This window comes from Opisthocomus hoazin, chromosome 10, assembly GCF_030867145.1.
Source record: "Opisthocomus hoazin isolate bOpiHoa1 chromosome 10, bOpiHoa1.hap1, whole genome shotgun sequence".
Classification (NCBI taxonomy): Eukaryota; Metazoa; Chordata; class Aves; order Opisthocomiformes; family Opisthocomidae; genus Opisthocomus; species Opisthocomus hoazin.
Genome location: NC_134423.1, coordinates 28,068,716 through 28,081,955, shown reverse-complemented (window position 1 = coordinate 28,081,955; position 13,240 = coordinate 28,068,716).

Sequence of the window (13,240 nt, the reverse complement as noted above, 5' to 3'; positions counted from 1 at the left end):
TTGCTAGAGCATTTTTGCTACGTGTTGTCTGTTAGATTTTTCTTTTATAAGCTTCACTAATAAAATTGTCAGAAAAGGGTTCGTCATTTCATAAAAATTGTACTGGCTTCTGCTGAAAATTTGGAAAACTTTGCATTTTTTAGCCACTGAAAATTTTTCAGCACTTGATCAAAACCTATTTTAATGTCTTAATTTTAATTTTTTTGTATTTAAGAAAATTTGAATAGAAACTGGAAACTATAAACATTTTAATTAAATTTCAGAGCCTGATTCTATTCTTCCTGAGAAATAACTAAAAGGAGAGGAAAATTTGCTAAACTGAAAGGAAATTAAAAAAATACCCCCAAACTTTAAAAAAGTAACCCCATCCCAACATTTCAAAGACAAAATGTGTCGGCAATTTAAAACAAAACAGAAAACCAGTCCATGAGGGTAGACATACCTTGGCTGTTTCCCATGATGATAAAAGCCACTTGTATGGCAGGAGTGTTCATAAATAGTCAGGGTTGTGGCATTTGGTACTAGATGCTGTCCAAAGAAAGAAAGAAAATGTAGATCTTCACCCCAACTTAATTACCTTAGTAACGGAAATGCGCTAACCACATACTTCCAGGATAACAAACGAATGTGTACTTTTCTTTTGCAAAATGTAGTCAGCCTTCTGTGTAAGGGAACAGTGGCAAGTTCAGTGGAAAACGACAGTGCTCGTAGTACCAGAGTTTCAGAGACCGCAAACTTACTCCAAGGACTTGAAAAACAAAAACCCTGTGACAGAGAATATTCTTCTTCATTCATCATTTGAAACCCTGCCTCTAAAAGTGCTAAGAACAAATTGTTTTTAATAGGAGTTAGCCCCAGAGGATTTGATAAAAAGGGCTTTTCTTTTCCAGCTGGCTAATGAAACGTGGTCTGCAGAAGACCTTAGAGGCTTGGATGGCAGTTCTGAGACTCCCCCAGACTCAGCAAACTTCTCTGATCCAAGGAAACACAAAACAAAGATGTGTCACAGGCCTGAAGGAATACGGGAGCTGAGCAGACAGTGCTCATTCATAAGCTCTGTAAGCCTGGAAATCTCCCAGGGAAAAGTGGAAAACAAATTAATATCCCATCTCCAAGCTCCTGTAGGTTCTCCAGTGCTCAACTGTTCCAAGCAAGGAAAGCAACTTTCGTAGCAGGGAGAGATCTGTCTTGCTGCCACTCTAGGTAGTTACACAGATGGTTTTCTTGAAAAGAGAGCTTGTGAGGAGCTACAGTCTTTCTTTCTTATGCAGAGTCTATTTTACCAGTGCTAAATGACTGTTTACCAGAGCCTTCTGCTCAAGTTGGTGTTGAAGATTTGGGACTTTCAAAGTTGGCTTTCTCTCCTTGGAAGGAAAATCAGACCTCTTTTGTTACCTCCCTTAAAAAATGCCCGATTCTATTCCTTGTGGACATTTCCTCCTGACACCGGCTGGTGATCCGCTTGCAAGCAAGAAAACTGATAGCTCTGAGGAAAGACAGCAACCAGTAGGCCTACGAATGACTGGTTTTCAGATGAAGGAGTCCTGAATGGAGAAATTGTTTTCTCTCATGTCAACAATTTTGCTATTTGCTTGCTTATGCTGCTCTAGGGTGGCCCCTTAGACTATGTGGCCAGTCAGTGCATGGGGTTTATTTGAATACACTTTCATTTCCTTCGGTATTGGTCCATGCAATTAAACAGCTAATACCGCTGTACATGGCCAGAGGTATATATAGAGACATTCAAATTAGCTGCGTTGTTGGTAACGATCAGTTCATGTGATTCCATCTCCACAAATCATTGCTTGGTTACACTCACAAAAAATCTGAATTAGAGCAACATGTGTCAGAAAAGAACCAAAATATTTCAAGGTTCACTTATGGTCCAATTCATGTTTAATATTCAGGGAGCTGCTAACAAACTTCACTGTTCTTAGAGCAGACATCTGCCTGGCAGGGACTGCAACCCTGTCACCAGACTGTCCCCGTTAGCATTCATTTTGCGTGGAAGCTGTGAGCCACATTCCTCGAAAGTGCCTCATTTTTCCAGCTGCTGCTTGTTATCTGTGTTTCTGCTAAGAAATTTCATCAATTATTGCCTGATAGTGGAATTTTGCATTCTATTTGGGTTTTCTTTCTTACGTGCAATTGTGTATGGTTTATGCATGTAATGTGTATATATGTTTATGTACTTATTTTCTCCACGCCATGATATTGTTGTCTCTGTCAGTGTTCAGTGCCAGGCAGATAAATGAGATGAACAAATGGAAACCAGTATCATTACATATCCCCAGAAGCTTCACCCAAATGCTCTAAACAGGTGGAGAGACCAGATAACACATGCCCTCCCTGACTTGACTGCTGGGGGGGAGGGGATACACACAATAGGAGTTTGATGTCCTTCAGCAGATAATCTTGTGATTTCTCATCACCTGTCTGTTTTTTGAGATTCTGCTTGCAACTTGGAAAAGTTTAGCTTAAACATCATCATTAATTGGGCTTTATAGCCCTATAAGAGTTACTAGTACTGGGCACCACTGCCTGTCAGCCTGTTTATTCCTAGATACCTGGCTGCCTTAACTTTTCTGCCTTTTTTTTTTCTTTTTTTTTTTTTTTAAGCAGTGGAAAAAACACCTGAATAATTCAACAAGAACCTTTTATGTTATGAGAAATATAATCAGCTGGCAAGGGTGAGATATCTTATTTCTACAGGATGCTGAAACAAGTATTACAAGTGACTGCAAGATTAATGCCAAAACGCAGTAGGTGTGGGTACACAGTTCCCTCGTTGTTCAAGGCAGTCTCACCCTGCATGGAGGGCTGAGAGGAAGCCGTGTATTCCTCACCATGCCTACCTAATGCCATTTAATAATTTAAATCCATTAATCGGTTAAGATGAAGACTTAGTGTTGCTTGACTTGCCACTGCCAAGTGGAGTGTTTTTCCAGGCTAAATGAAAGATCTTAACATATTGTCTTCTTGCAAGGGAACTGAGAACACCACAGCTTTCTTCGTAAGAAGCTTCAGGGGTTTTTTTTTGGGTGGGGGTGTGGGGGGGCAACGACGGGGTGGGGGGAGGAGGGTGTTACTATGCCAAAAGTGCTTAAGTAAACAGTAATATCTGTACATCATAAGTAGATGTCTGAGAATATTAGCTGTTTATTTCACTGACATCCTCTGAAGAGTCTATGGGGGGCTCTTTCAAGAGTCAGGACCTCAATGTAATATACAAGCTTTGATTCTGATATTTCCCTTGATAACCGTGCTCTACCATATTGGGGTCGGAAGTCAGCAAAGGTTCATTGGCTGTTGTAATGCTCACTGTCACCAGTAATAAGTACAAAGGACTTGCTTTAAAAGCTGGCTTATAAAACTTTAAGGAAACTTGGATTGCTTAAGTGAACTTCCAAGGCTCTTCAGGGGCCAAGTGCACTTTGGTTGTCTACTTATATTAATTTCACAGAGTTTAAAGGGTCAAGCAATGCAGTTGGTGATGCTTATTAATTTATGAAACACAGAATCTTGCACTATCTTGCTTTGGCCACTTTCGCTCTCGTTCTAGAAAATTTAATATACATTAAAGCTTGCCAGACAAGGCGCCCTAAAGCATTAAGACCAAAGTTCACAGCTGGACTAAAAGGTTCAATGACGTTGTATCTGCAACACTGATTTGATTCCAAGTGACGTTCAAACAACGGAACCAAACTGTGGATGTTTGAATGTGTAAGGAAACAGCAATTAGAGGAATACCACAGGACGGCAAAGGATTAGGATTTATTTTCCTTAAAATAGTAAAACTGATTACAGTCTTATTCTTTTTTTCATGGGGGGATGTGTTTGATCACATCAGCTTTTGGGGTCAGTAGTAGTCAAGAACATATTTTGGTGTTAAAATACAGCTTGCCAAACTCTAAATGTTCTTGCAGTCCGCGTAACTTTACAGAATATCTTTGACTGTTGTGAACTGAGTTCTGGGTAGGAAAATATTAGCCAGAAGGGAAGAAGGCAAAGAAAAATGGATAGCTGCTGAAGTAACAGGATTAGGATTTAGAAACCTGACATAATCCTCTTCAGGGGTATTTCTGCATTCTGTTTACTTGCTTTTGAATTGCTTTGGTGTCTTGTCCAGGGGAGATAATTCCAGAAGTCATTCACACCCAGGCTGCAAATTCGATACTGCATTCAAGTGACAAATGGAGTGTGATTGCAAAGCTACCCAGAAAATTGGAAATCAAATTGGCTGTGATGGTTGGTCTATGTGGTCTTCTTTTGGAATCAACAAGAGGCAGAAGAAAATGGACAGGAAAATGAAGTGTGTCCTACTGTACAGAAGATGAGTTTATTTACCTAGAGTTGGTAAAGGGGGAAGCAAATTTCACGTTATGTCAGCTCTGATTCCTGAGGCCTTAGGGAACACCCACCTTGAGGAAGTGGTTGTACTGCATGGGAAATATGCTGTTGCAAAGAGAGACTCTAAACCCTGTACGGGAGTCCCAGTGGTGAAGACTCTTTACATTGCAGCTGGGCCCAAACAGCCTCAGATAAGATTGTGGGGCCCTGTGGTGCGTCACGTGCTGGGAGAAGGTCTGTGGCTGGAGAGAATTCATAGCTTTCGTGAGTGAAAGAGTACAAAAATATAGGGAGGCAAAGCAGCTGGGAAGGATTTTGTGTGATCCACGGCACTTCGTTTCTAGCCAGAGGACAGAACTCACATGTCCAGGGCTTCAGCAGCCTTACCCTTGCATTTTAAACCCTTTAAACAGAGAGAACAATGCAGAAAATCCCACAGGACACATGAGAAAGGGGGTTGTGCTGAATCCCTGTTATCATTCCTCTGCATTTAGTTGCTAACAAAAAATATTTTCCTTATAGAATGTCCTCTGAGATTTTATACTATGGGGTGTTTGGTTTAAAATGTGCTGTAACCTTCTTTTTTTTTAATTGATCAGATCAGCCTTGAACACTCAAAGAAAAATCTGCCTGCTCTGAATATTGCCTGAGGATTTAGAAAGGTCTTTCTTGGAAACAGAAGAATGAGATGAAACAATCATCTGTAAAGCATGGTAAGAGAGAAAAAGAATAAAGGAAGGAGTTATGTTTGACTTGTCTTCTTCCAAGGGACGATTTTTTTTGTCTTTTGGAGTAGACTTTACATGTGGGAGAAGTTGTGGGAGCTGCTCTGTACAGTTTTAAGATGCAGATTTATCATGGCACTTGTACAGGCCCTGTAGCCTCCGCAGACCTATCTGTATTCACGTGCACCTTGTGCCACATATCGAGAGCGTCTGAGAGGATCTTATCTTTCTCCTCACTGTCATCCGTTGGTCTTGTCACAGAAAAAAGAGAGAGGAAGAAGATTTAGGAGATGAACTGGAGGTAAGCTGACCATAGACTTGTCCAAGGAGTAGGTATATTTGGAGGTATTATTGTCGTCCTTTCACTAATGCTGATTGCTTTGGTATGTGAAGGAGCCCTGAAATATGACATTTACCACTGTTAGGAACTGAAAAGCCGAATATCTGAGACCAGAAATGAATGACTGCCAGAGGTTCTCATGCTGCTCAATGCATTTCCAATGTCTTGCTAAAACAAGTTTCAAAGCACAGGCAATTTTCCTCCTGCTCTGATAACTTGTAAACAAAAAAATTTCTTCATTTGGCAACTTGTTTTGCAGTAAGATTGCATTATTTACCACTTGAGTGGTAGGTGAAACTTCCCTGATGACAGGTGTCCATCAAGTAAATGCTTGTTATCTCCCACCTGAGCAAAGCAACACTAAAATTTCAACTGTGTCATTAATAAACAAGGAGCCAGTGGATGTGAAAGCAATGGAAACCCTGTGATCACTTACTCCGAAAGGGATGATTGTCAGTCACACCTCGATGGCATCTGCTTGCAGATATAATGAAGAAAGATTATTGTTGCCGTAAGTGACTGCAGCGACTCTGGTCAGCAAATAATAAAGACAATGTTGCAGTGATCGGACCTGCGTCCCAGGTGCTGAAAATGTTAAGTGATATCTCAGTGGTATTTTTGGTCCTCATTTATGTGACTTCAATAGAAAACCAGAAGAAAATGACCCTTCTTTATGTGACGTAATTAATTTCATGGCATTCTCTGCACTTCTAAAATGAAAACTCAGTTAGTCATGACCAAAGTCAGCTTATTTGTGCACCGATGACTCAAAGAAGAAGCAGTGAAAGACCTTTGAAGCAAAGACCTTGATTTAGTATTGATACACCTCCACAAAACGTTGGCTGTGTATGAGTTTCCTCCAGTGCCTCTTTTGGATCCTGACGAGAGATGAGGGTAGAGTGATGCTAGCCATGAGTGTCAGCCATTAGCTGTGTCCTGTGGAAATGTAGAAATAAAATACTCTTTTAGTATTCCAGATCTTCCTGGGGTGCTAGTGGCTGTTGGGAATTGTGCAGAGTACATAGAATCCTTCTGTGTCTGTCCTTACTTGCCTTAATTTGTGGTTTCAGTTAAAGATGTTTGAAAGGAGCTTGGTATATGGCATCATTTTCATAGAAAGGGACAAATGTGAATAATAAAATGGGCCAGCCCAGTTCTTCTGGAGTGTAGCTAGGGTGAGAAGCAAGGAGACTTCAAGATGTGCTTCTCTTTCACAGATCCAGTCAAGCATCCCAAAGGCTGCCTTGTTTAGCTGGTAGCTGCCCCTGGTTGTCCTGAGTAGGGTGGCTTGGGTAGGAGACTGGAAAGTATAAATGGTGCAAGAGAATTCTCTGACTCTTAAATCCTTTTAACATCCCCAAATTGCTGTCGTGGTCACAGATACAATGCAGAGCTGATGAATTCACCTGCTTTTATATGAGGCAGGTGCAAAAGCTCTGGGTTTTGCTTTGGAGTTCTTGCCTTAGCCAGTGAGCATCTTCCAGCTCGGCCCAGAACAAAGAGCTAAATCCTGCTGAAACAATCAGTCCCCAGGGGCTTGAGGCTATTGTCCCTAATGTACATATAAAAATCAGTCATACTGGCTGCAGATGAAATCACAGATGAAATCTTACTAATTAATTGCATGAATTTTGTTTCTGCCTGGTTTCAGATTCTCTCAGCCTTGCACAAATATCTGGGCACCCATACTGTACACCTCAACAGGGCTGTTGATTTTCCAAGGAAGATGAACAATTATTGTGCCTGAAATAGCCATGCAATTACTTCTGCTCACATGGTCTCACAGTAACAAAATGGTTTCTGAAAACTGGTTTTGTTCACATGTGATTGAAAAGTTGCCCTACGTTGTTCTGCCAAGTTAGGCACTGATTCAGGTTTATGACCATATCATTAATATTTTAGTACCGCATCAGTAACTGGTTGCTATTAATATGTAGTGAAACAGTGATATAAAAAGGGAGATGTTCCCAATCGTTTGGCAGAATTTGCATTACAGCTGGATGAAATTTATAACACATCTTCTGCAACCTACTGGTCTGAACTCCTGTTATTAATTTCTGCTGTGTTTATTTCCCCTTTATGTTCACTTTGGGCAATATTCTATCAAGTTTCCTGGCAAGCACAACAGTGGATATAGCTAATTTCAGCTGACTGCAGGAGAAGGACTTAGTAGAAAGTGAATTTTGAATTAGCACTAGTATTTGCAGCAGAAATCTCCCCCTGAGAAGTCTATTCCCCTCAGCCCGGCGTCAGCAGCACTTAAGCGCATGTGAATAGCCCTGTGGACCTCAGGTGGGCAGCTGTTTAATTGCCTTCCTGAACCAAGGCCAGGACCAGGAAACAAGCCCCCAGCACACGACCCGGGTGCCCACTCAAACGGCTTGTCTCCCGACTGCCGAGCTTCTGTGAGTGACCCGCAGATTGGCTGGCTAGGTAATTTGGCAAATACTTTCCAGTCGAGAATAAATTTGAGGAAATCATCATTCGGTGCACAAAGAGAGGTGACATTTGTGCGGTGTATTTTTCACGATGAAGCAGCTATTGCCCAGATTTATTCAAGCCTGCTTGCCTCTTCCTGTTTCAGTACTCCCAGCAATCACATTTCCCCTCCTCGTTTTATTTAGGAACTCTGAAATGACAGGTCTCTTGCCTTTCTACCGGGAGAGTGGTGTGCTGTACACAGCACGCTGTACACGGGAGGAGGAGGATAAAGAATGACATGCTACTCTGTAAGCTGCAACTATTTTTTTTCAGACCCTCATCTGCTCTTGTCCCTCTTCTGTTCTCAGATCACTCTTTGGCTTCCCTGAGGAATCCAGCTGTGTCATCACATTGTGTGGCATCCTAATATTTCATACTAAGCTGTAACCCAATTAGGAATGACTACTTACCATGCTGAATCATAGGAAGAGAAAAGGATAATGTGTCCTTCATATAACGAACCTCCTCTTTTTTGGCAAGACAGATCACCTACCCATTATATTTGTAAGCCCTATGGCTTTTCACTCTACCCAATTAGGATGCAGCTTCCTTTCACACTGCTGCAATATTTTAAGGGACTTATTTACAGATGGATGCTTATTGAAAGTGCTGACCTGCTACCATTATACTTCATACCACCTTTCATCTTCAGGTACTGAAACTGGACAAAACTTGATGTTGTAATCGCCATTAACAGGATGAGAACAGGAGTGCCACAAAATGTAAATACCTTGCCCTCAGTTCCTGAATGAACTGGTGACCCAGGATGAGGGTCTAGACATTATTGCACGTCACCCAGAGTTGGGAGAGGTGTTGATTAAAGTGAAACAGTAAAAAAAAGCCTGTTATAAGTGAAAGGAAGAAGAATGAAGCATTAACGTGTATTTGGGAGTGCGTGAAGTGTTTAGTAATGAGCATCAAAGAGGAAGATATTAAAATTTATTTCCCATGCTGGAGTAATTAATGGGCTATTATGCCAGGTGTCTGAGCTACCCGGAGGTCTGGGATAAATAGCGTTCCAGCAGAGGATGCAAAATATGATTTAAGATTAAATGGAATGATGCTAGTTCTAGTGGAGCACTTGCGAAGCCCCCCTTCCTTCAGTTGGTGTTTCTTTTTCCTAAGCTGATAAGTAGCTATCAATAGTATTTATTGTCTGGGAAGATCTGTTCTCCTTTAAATTTGTCTTTGGACCCTAGCGGTGTTACAAACTAGAGGCTCCGGTGACCTGTGTCTGGTACCTGCCATCTTTCAAACCTTGTCTGATCTTGTTAGTCTACACTGCAAAGCGAGCAGGGCAGCACCCCGAATGGCAGCACCCTCACCCTGCAGAAGCCAGTTAACCACCACCCTCAGGCGATGGATTTGGTGTACAAAGTCACGTTAGGGATTGCATTCAGATAAGAGCCCTGGCTGCAGATACATCCAGGGGGAAGGGATGGCCTTGCATTCTGCTTCCCAAACTGCATTTCCCAAACCAGCTCCAGCCATTTTTGTTGCTTCTGCTGCTAATGGCTGCTAATAGAGGTTGTAGCTAAACAAAATGCGGGAGACCCTGGTTTAAGGCTTCTTCAGCAAGGTCCAGCCATACCCTGCTAGGGTTCAATTTGTTGCTTCACTGATCATATCCCTGTGCTTTCCCTCACAAATACCTCTGGAACAAACATGTTCTCCCACAACCTGCCAGGACAGAGCGGTGATGAGCCACAGCACTAACATCTGTGGCTGAAAGCAGAGCTGCAGGCAGCTGCAGGGGATCAGGCAGATCCTGCTCGGCTTTCCAGGGTAACTAATCCCACCTGTGCTGAGTGAGTTGGAGGGCTCACATCTGTGTGGTGAGCTCTGATGGTAAAGTAGGGCTGAGGATGTTACAGTGTAAAAGCTACTGCAAGTAGAGGACAAAGGCTTAAGGTATTTTTCTTGCTAAGAGAATTCTTCAGTAAGTTGAAGTTAGTTCTGCTGTAAAGGTTTTGTGCTTTATCTGAAATAATGCTTGTGTTGTAAATGTAGGGGTTTAGAAACCTCTTGGCCTTCAAGAGAAAACTGCCTGTTTTGGACCTGTACCTTTTTGCATTGTTATTCAAAAATGTCTCAGTTAATAATTGCTAAAGGCTTTGCCAGCCTCTGTTGCAAATTCCTTTTTTAAAAAATGCAGCACGTATATAATTCATGTGGCTCCCCTCCACATAGATAAGGACTCATCTCAAATGTCAGGCTGGGGGAGGAAAGGATACCTGACCCAGAGGGCAAGAATATTGAATGCACTGGTGTTGGACTTGACATTCCCCTAGTATTCACTGTGATAACATCAATCGCAAGGAACCCTCCTGGTATAATACAGAGCTGCTGTGTTTAATATATATTTCCAAACGAATTTCATAGTAATTGAGCATTAAATGATGTCCACTTATCGTAAAGTGTTACTGTTTTTATTAAAAATTATAAATGGGCTTCAGCCGAACAGAATATACCAGATTCATACCACCATCTCTATTTGTCTTTGCGCTGTAATTGTCATTGACCGCCTTTACTATATTATTTCTAGACAATTCATAATTTTCCCAGCTGAACAAATGAAGATTTGTGAGCAAAGAAAGTCACCGACTGGATTATGTAGTGCCATTGATTTTTATTCTCCTTGTTTCACAGGATACACTTAAAAATCTTGCCATCTCTGTGATGGGCCTTATTAGCACTCAGAGGAGCTGGCGAGGTTTGGATGGCAGCAATGCACGCTGTTGTGCTGCACTAGAAATCTCACCTCGTGGAGAAGAAGATGTCAGAGCTGACCTTGGGATAAATCTGCTGGATGTCCAGGTATGACCCAGACAGTCTGGTTTTGGGGGTCTTTGCCCGGTGCATGGGTTGGAGTGAACCATTCCAAATCTGTGTCTGCAAAAGCAGCGGTGACCTGCGGACTGCCCAAGGGGAACGGGGCTGCCCGTTTGCAGGCAAGGCAGTGCCTGTGTGGGACACTGTGTCTCGTTCGATAGCATCTAATCCTCAGAAAGATGATGGCAAATATTGGCATTTCCCTTCTGTAAAGATGATGGCTTTTGCCCAGGTTATCAAAGCACCTACCCTCATAGCCTCTCTGCACTGTAGCTTTCAAAGATTTTCAAGTTTGAAGAACAAAAACCTAAGTGAATGACGAAGGTTTGGTTCAGTTTGTGGGGAGTGCTGGTGATTTTGCTTTGCTCTTTTGTGCCATTTGGGGATGCTTACACATTAAAAGTTCCTGAAAAATAGGTTAACTGTAAAATGGTTCTTAAGATTGAAAAGGGTAAGAATTGAAAATTGAAAACTGATATTTATTTGCAAAATTTGACCCAAATCTATTAATTATTTTAGTCCTCCTGAGACTGTAAAAGAGGTAATTAGGTGCTCACAGCAGAAATGATCTTACAGAACATTGCTATTCTCTTTTATTGTCATTAAACAATAAATAATGAGCCACCATGAAATAGGAGGGGAACTGTGAATGGAAGTTATGGCAAGATCCATTATTTCTGTGTATATTCTTAAGACTTGAATGAAATGATGTGTCAGGGCTAGAAATACAGGTCTTCCCATCCTTGGCTGATTCAAGCAAGTCTGGTATGGTAGTATTTATCTTTTAGATGCCTGTATCTTTTATTGTATCTTGATGCCTCATCTATCTTAGATTAGCAATTTGGCTTTTTAATTAGCAGGGCTTCGCTGTGGCCAGTTTGTCTCTCCTACTGATCTCTGCATTATCTGTAGAAACACAGCCCTATGGGAAGATGACCAGAAATACCTAAGACCTTGTACAAAGCACTAAATGTTATTTCTGTACCAGGAAAAAGTGAACAAACCCTCTTATAGTGATCTATAAATTTCTGGGGACTTTCTGATTTCCAGGTGGAAAAAAAAATCCACTACAACTTAAAAGGGGAAATATCTGTCTACTTAAAATGAAAGAACGTATTTAAAAATTGTTTTCTACAAGCACACCCTCACAAATAGCCCTTCTCTCTGTATTCACCTTTTGGTTGAATAAAGCAGCTATTAAGGATTCCCGTGCGGCAGATTTCCCCAAAGTGTCTCCATTCAATATACAAGTATTTCTGACCGTGCGAGTAAGGAGAGGTACAAATGCAGCCCTGTCTTTGCCCTTATTGTTTATCAATGCAGCAAGTGCTCATGCAGCCCCTGCTCCTTCCGAAAGCTGTAACTGGCCTGTGTGTTCTGGTTTGTGTATGAAGTGACAGGAATTACAGAGTCGCACTCCACAGACCAAACTTTTCACACAGTGCTGATAGAAGTGAGCCCCTGGGGACTTGCGGGATGCTGCCTTTGCTCTGTGAGACTCTGTGATGGCAAAGCCAGCTATCAGTTGGTAATCCCAACGCATGATACAAGACACTTTCTGTCTCCTCCTGTAACGTTAATGCAGCTGGAATTCCATAAATCAAATCTCAGCAGTAAAAAGGTTAATAAGTTTACACTATATAATTGAAAGCCATATTGGTGATTAAAAGGATTTTATATATCAGTTTTCTGGGTCACCAACTAATTATTTTTGGTGGCCTGTAATAAAACATAGCACCATAGGCAGATAGAGGCTGTAATCACATAATATATGGGAAAACGCATTTACATTTATTTGAGACGAGGTTGCGTATACCAGCTTGCTGAATAGCCTTTGCGGTATGTCTTTCCTGGTTTGGAGACGATGGAGGAACTGCACGCTGCACGTACTTGGTTATGTTTGTACAAAGTTATTGGACTTAGTTTTGAGGTTTGGCGCTCTCTCCCCAAAGCTAAACCCAAGGGAACCAGCTGTCACCTGTGATGGAAAGGTTCTGCCGAGGCACTGGGGATCTCATTCCTATTATAATTCATTTTAATGCATTCTGCACGTACTAATCATTTATTGGAATAGGATCTTCCGTAATAGGGACATGGGTAGAAAGAGACAGAAGTGATTGATCATCCTTGCGTGGAAAGGATACTTAAAAAAACCAAACCTTCTGCACAAGGGGCAGGTGTGAGTATGTGCATGAGGGATCAGGTATTCAGCGTTGAGATAGCGGAAAAATTGAACTCAGAGCCTGAAGTGAAATTTTACAGTTCTATCAGGCTGAAACACCCTTTGGAGCCAAACATCCGGGCAGAGAGACATTTCAAACTTGGACCTCCGTCTTGCAGGTTGTGTAGTTTAGCGTATTTCTCTAATTGCATCAAGAAGGAGCTAAGGGCAAAGGCAGTTGCTGGGTGTGCGTGGGGATTTGCAGGGAGGTTCTGGGCAGGAGGTGTGGGTGTGTATGCACAAATAGCTCACAGGCCCCTTCTGTCGTCCCCGGAGCCTCCTGTGGTCCTA